Source organism: Nerophis ophidion, linkage group LG15 (genome assembly GCF_033978795.1).
Source record: "Nerophis ophidion isolate RoL-2023_Sa linkage group LG15, RoL_Noph_v1.0, whole genome shotgun sequence".
In the NCBI taxonomy this organism is placed as follows: domain Eukaryota; kingdom Metazoa; phylum Chordata; class Actinopteri; order Syngnathiformes; family Syngnathidae; genus Nerophis; species Nerophis ophidion.
Window position 1 is genome coordinate 37,595,515 of NC_084625.1, and position 6,322 is coordinate 37,601,836.

The following is a 6,322-nucleotide window of genomic DNA, read 5'->3' on the forward strand; positions in this document are numbered from 1 at the left end:
GCATGAACTCATCTTGTAGTATAGTGCTCAGGTCGGTGCAATTATCTGCATGTGCATATATTGTTGTATCATCTGCGTAAATTGCACAGCAACTATTCTTTAAAATACATGACATATCATTTACAAATATTGAGTATAATAAAGGGGCTTCACGGTGGAAGAGGGGTTAGTGCGTCTGCCTCACAATACGAAGTTCCTGCAGTCCTGGGTTCAAATCCAGGCTCGGGATCTTTCTGTGTGGAGTTTGCATGTTCTCCCCGTGAATGCGTGGGTTCCCTCCGGGTACTCCGGCTTCCTCCCACCTCCAAAGACATGCACCTGGGGATAGGTTGATTGGCAACACTAAATTTGGCCCTAGTGTTTGAATGTGAGTGTGAATGTTGTCTGTCTATCTGTGTTGGCCCTGTGATGAGGTGGTGACTTGTCCAGGGTGTACCCCGCCTTCCGCCCGATTGTAGCTGAGACAGGCGCCAGCACCCCCCGCGACCCCAAAAGGGAATAAGCGGTAGAAAATGGATGGATGGCTGGATGGATGGAGTATAATAAAGGTCCCAGGCAACTTCTCTGTGGAATACCACAATATAATGTTTTAATATTTGAAAGGGTTCCATTGAACATGACACATCGCTGTCTGTTGACTAGGTAGCTTTTCATCCAGTTAATCGCTGAGAGGTTAAAACCATAAGCAGACTATTTTATAAGTAGTAGTTTGTGGTCAATAATATCAAAAGCTGCACTGAAATCTAGTAGCACTGTGCCAACTAATAATTTACTGTCAATTTGTTTTAGCCAGTCATCTGTTAATTGTGTGAGAGCTGTGCATGTTGAAAGTCTGAATGAGTGTTATTTATAGAGAAATACTTTTGAATTTGCTTAAATATAATTGTTTCCATTAATTTTCCTAATACTGGTAAAATGCTAATGGGCCTACTATTTAATCCAGTGAATGCTTCTTTCCTATTTTTTGGTAGAGGAGTCACTCTTGCGACCTTCCATACTTGAGGCTAGATTCCTTCTTTAAAACTTAACTTGTGTGTGTGTGTGTGTGTGTGTGTGTGTGTGTGTGTGTGTGTGTGTGTGTGTGTGTGTGTGTGCGCGTGTGTGTGTGTGTGTGTGTGTGTGTGTGCGCGTGTGTGTGTGTGTGTGTGTGTGTGTGTGTGTGTGTGTGTGTGTGTGTAAGGAAGAGATGAATACAGGATGTGGTTTGTAAATAAAAAAGCAAATTGAATAAAGGATGAGAAAGTGACTAATGAAGGTATTCGTAAATGGTATTCGTGTGTCAGCGTATGCTGTTGGTGGTGGTTCGCTGCAAATATGTTTGGTTGTTTGTTTGGTTAGTTGTTAACTCCTGAAGCTGAAATACATTTGTATTTTATAGATGTTCTTATAATACCAACTTCAGAAATCATATGAGTGAATGATCCATCCATTTATTTATCTTCCTCTGCTTATCGGAGGTCGGGTCGCGGGGGTAGCAGCCTAAGCAGGGAAGCCCAGTGACTTCACTCTCCCAGGCCATTTTGTGTAGGTCAGAGTGAATGATGAATGTTGTTTGTTATTATTAAGGTTTGATATAATACAGTCATGCTTCTGGGTGAGACAATTGAGATAAGAGATGTGTCTTGGAAACAAGGACGTCTGAAGAGGCAGAAAAAGTACAGACAAAAGTCGCCACACTCACCGCTCCAGTCATAACAAATTGTCCCCCAAGCATTAAACAAATTCTAATCAGAGGACATACTGAGCTTTGAGAGCTTAAGTAAACAGACAGCAAGCAAACCACAAAGAATAATTTAAATAAATGCATGCTTTTATTTTGTAGAATATCACGCATGACAGGAAGTCAGAGTGCACAACTAACTAAGTGATTGACACAAATGATAGTCTCATTAACTTATAGATAATCTTTAGTTAATTTAAAAAGTTACTTAAATATACATGAAGTAGTGGGTATAATCTTTGAAATAGGGGTATTGATTAACATTTAATGGGACAATCAATGCTGTGATTTTAAACGTGATATGCGGGATTGGACTAAACAAGAGGACAACGACAAGGCTGTGGTAGAGCAGCAAAGAAATAACTCCTTAATTTACAAATCACTGAAGCAAAAATGTAAAAAGAACCGAAAGGTCAAAAATCAGCTAATGTATATTCAGCAGTGGGTGACCTTCCTTTTGAGCACCAGCAGGCGGAGAAATGAATCCTCAACAGACATGAGACCAGACGGTTGGACTCGGGTGGTGGACAACGCGGTGCTTCAAAGCCAGTTTGGGGTGGAAACTGTTTCGCCTGTGACCAACCTGGTCACTGGATTCAAGACTGTCCCAACATTTCCGAACAGGAAAGGTCCCGTCATGCCGCCAGTCAAACACGAAGGCGTGGCAGAGGGCGTCCACAGCAGAAGCCCCAGCAGGAAATACAGACAGGCCCCATGCTGGACATAAGTGTCAACGGACAATGTTATCAGTTTGTGATTGACACTGGTGCCATCCACTGGTGCCACCCACTCATCTCTGAATGCAGAGGTACCAAAGAAACTGTGTGCTTCCCTTTTGAAGGGCGAAGGCTTTGCTGAGGTCACAAGAATGTTACCTGTCACCAAACCACTTCCGGTTCAAATTTCTGGACACACACTGAAGCACCCCGTCGTGGTCGACCTGCACACACCGTGCCTGCTTGGTAATGACTTGCTTTACAAACTGTACCCTGACATTCGATATCGCACAGAAGGGACCTTCCTGGTGTTACCTGACAGTACAACAACCAAGCTGCGACACCACTACGCAGGCTCCTCCATGAGCATGAGCTCATACCACAGCTTGGAGCACCAGAAATGGCTGACACCTGCTGAGTACCCCAACTCCAGCTGCAACTATTCTATCAGTGAAAACCCTGCCTGACTGAGCTGTTTCCGTGTGTACCACCACCCGACCTGCCATATGTTAGATGACTCATACCAGGAGGCCTTTGACTCCTTTATTTATATATATATATATATATATATATATATATATACATATATATATATATATATATATATATATATATATATATATATATATATATATATATATATATATAAAATATATATATATATATATATATATATATATATATATATATATATATATATATATATATATATATATATGTATGTATATATATATATATATATGTATATATATATATATGTATGTATATGTATGTATATATATATATATATATATATATATATATATATATATATATATGTATGTATATGTATGTATGTATATGTATATATATATATATGTATATATATATATATATATGTATATATATATATATATATATATATATGTATATATATATATATATATATATATATACACATATATATATATATATATATATATATATATATATATATATATATATATATATATATATATATATATATATATATATATTGGGACGGCGTAGCACAGTGGTAGAGTGGCCGTGCGCAACCCGACGGTCCCTGGTTCAATCCCCACGTTGTCACGTCCGTTGTGTCCTGAGCAAGACACTTCACCCTTGCTCCTGATGGGTGCTGGTTAGCGCCTTGCATGGCAGCTCCCTCCATCAGTGTGTGAATGTGTGTGTGAATGGGTAAATGTGGAAGTAGTCTCAAAGTGCTTTGAGTACTTTGAATATATTGATAAATATATTAATCAGTACTTCTTGGGTACTGATTAATGCGAAGGGCTACCAGTTTGATACACAATTAAATAAATTGCCAGAAATAGCCAATTGTATCACTTTACCTTTAATAAATAAATGTATATACATTAAAATAATGGGTATTTCTGTCTGTCATTCCGTCGTACATCTTTTTTCCTTTACGGAACGTTTTTTGTTGAGAATAAATGATGAAAAAAACACTTTTTTTAACGGTTTAAAAGAGGAAAAAACATGAAAAAAATTAAAATAAAATTTCGAAACATAGTTTATCTTCAATTTCGACTCTTTAAAATTCAAAATTCAGCCAAAAAAATGATGAGAAAAACTAGCTAATTCATATCTTTTTGAAAAAATTAAAAAAAGAATTTATGGAACATCATTAGTAATTTTTCCTGATTAAGATTAATTTTAGAATTTTGACGACATGTTTTAAATAGGTTAATATCCAATTTGCACTTTGTTAGAATATATAACAAATTGGACCAAGCTATATTTCTAACAAAGACAAATCATTATTTCTTCTAGATTTTCCAGAACAAAGATTTTAAAAGAAATTCCAAAGACTTTGAAAAAAGATTTATATTTGATTATACAGATTTTCTAGATTTGCCAAAATAATCTTTTTGAATTTTAATCATAATAAGTTTGAAGAAATATTTCACAAATATTCTTCGTCGAAAAAACAGAAGCTAAAATGAAGAATTCAATTAAAATGTATTTATTATTCTTTAGAAAAAAACAAAACAAAACACTTGAACATTGATTTAAATTGTCAGGAAAGAAGAGGAAGGAATTTAAAAGGTAAAAAGGTATGTGTGTTTAAAAATCCTAGAATAATTTTTAAGGTTGTATTTTTTCTCTAAAATTGTCTTTCTGAAAGTTATAAGAAGCAAAGTAAAAAAAAATGAAGTTTTTAAAATATTTTCTTGGATTTTCAAATTCTATTTGAGTTTTGTCTCTTTTAGAAATAAAAATGTCGAGCGAAGCGAGACCAGCATGCTAGTAAATAAATAACATTTTAAAAACAGAGGCACCTCACTGGTAAGAGCTGTTATTTCAGCTATTTTTAGAACAGGCCAGCGGGTTACTCATCTGGTTCTTACGGGCTACCTGGTGCCCGCGGGCACCTCGTTGGTGACCCCTGCTCTAGGAGGTGGTGCCCCTGGTGGAAGCAGGTAACCCACTACACAGGGCATTGGAATCCCACTAACCCCTATTATTACATCAAAACTATTCAGGAAAAAATGACCTTTCCCAGAGGAATTTTGATCGTTCCCAGAACCCCATCGCCCTTACAATTGTCAACGTGGGTGTCATGCCCAATTGGCCCAGTCTCTTTTATGTTGTGTTGGGGGTTGACCAGACTAGTACAGACTCTAAAGGAATTATTAAAGTTAATGTCCTTGAGAGGGCGTTGACTACCTCTGCACCCTCTGATGCACCTAAAGTGCCACTCCACCTCAGTGACGTTTCAAAGGCTCTCACATCTGTATATACTAATGACGTCACCACTGAAGACCTGGTAGCTTTGACCATAGGAGCGGGTGCAGGCAACCTGTGGCTCAGGTGGATGACTAGCATGGCCAAGAGCCAAAACATGGGTGATTGTGTTGCTTGATCCGCTGGACGTCCCTTTCCCCACACTTACCCCGCCCCTTTTAAGTTGACTGACAAAAATTGCTCAAACTGTCTTATCTCCTTGTTTTCTGAACCCACGCCACCAGGGTGTGATTTTCAATCCACATGACTCTCTTCGTCTCCCAAAGAATTGGGTGACATTGACCCTTCCTGGTGCACCACACTGATAGATGGCTCCAAATTAGGCCCTTGGGCATGGGCTGACTTATTCTGGTATTGTGGGGAGCAAAGATTGTACATTAGAATCCCGACGTCACCCGTTGGGCTTTGGGCTGTGGTTGGACTGGTGACCCCACTCACCCTAGCGGGTACCAAAATAATACCCCTTGGAACTCCTGGTTCAGCGGCCTCTTTAACTTCCAGCCGACGCCGCCATCTAGGAGGAATGCAACGGGCTCCTTTGATTTGATGAGAAACCCTGATGGTGTTTACTTTGATGAAATAGGGCAACTAAGGGGGTCCCCACACAAGATAAATTGTGGTATGAATCCTGTGCAAGTTTTGAGAACCTTCCTATCATTGGTGCTATTTTCCCTGTGACTGCTACTAAAAATATAGTGCGCATTAACTATGTTTTTATAATCTGTTGAGACTATTCCAACCTGACTCGTGACGCTGTAGAAGGACTTGCTGAACAACTTGCCCCGACCTCCCTCATGGCCATCCAGAACCGCAAAGCCCTTGACCGCATCTTAGCCAAGGAAGAAGGTGTGTGTGCAATGTTTGGTGACCAATGCTGTACCTTCATTCCTAACAACACCGCCCCCGATGGCTCGGTCCAGAGGGCCTTAGAGGGCCTCCAAGCCCTGTCTAAGGAACTTACTGAAGTTTCCGGTGTCTCTGACCCCTTCAAAGATTGGCTTCAAGGCACCTTTGGCAGGTGGACTGACAGAATTAAGTCTGTCCTGGTCTCCTTTGCAGTTTTCTTGGCCACTCTAGCCTCATGCGGTTGCTTTATCGCACCTTGTGCTAGGTCTCT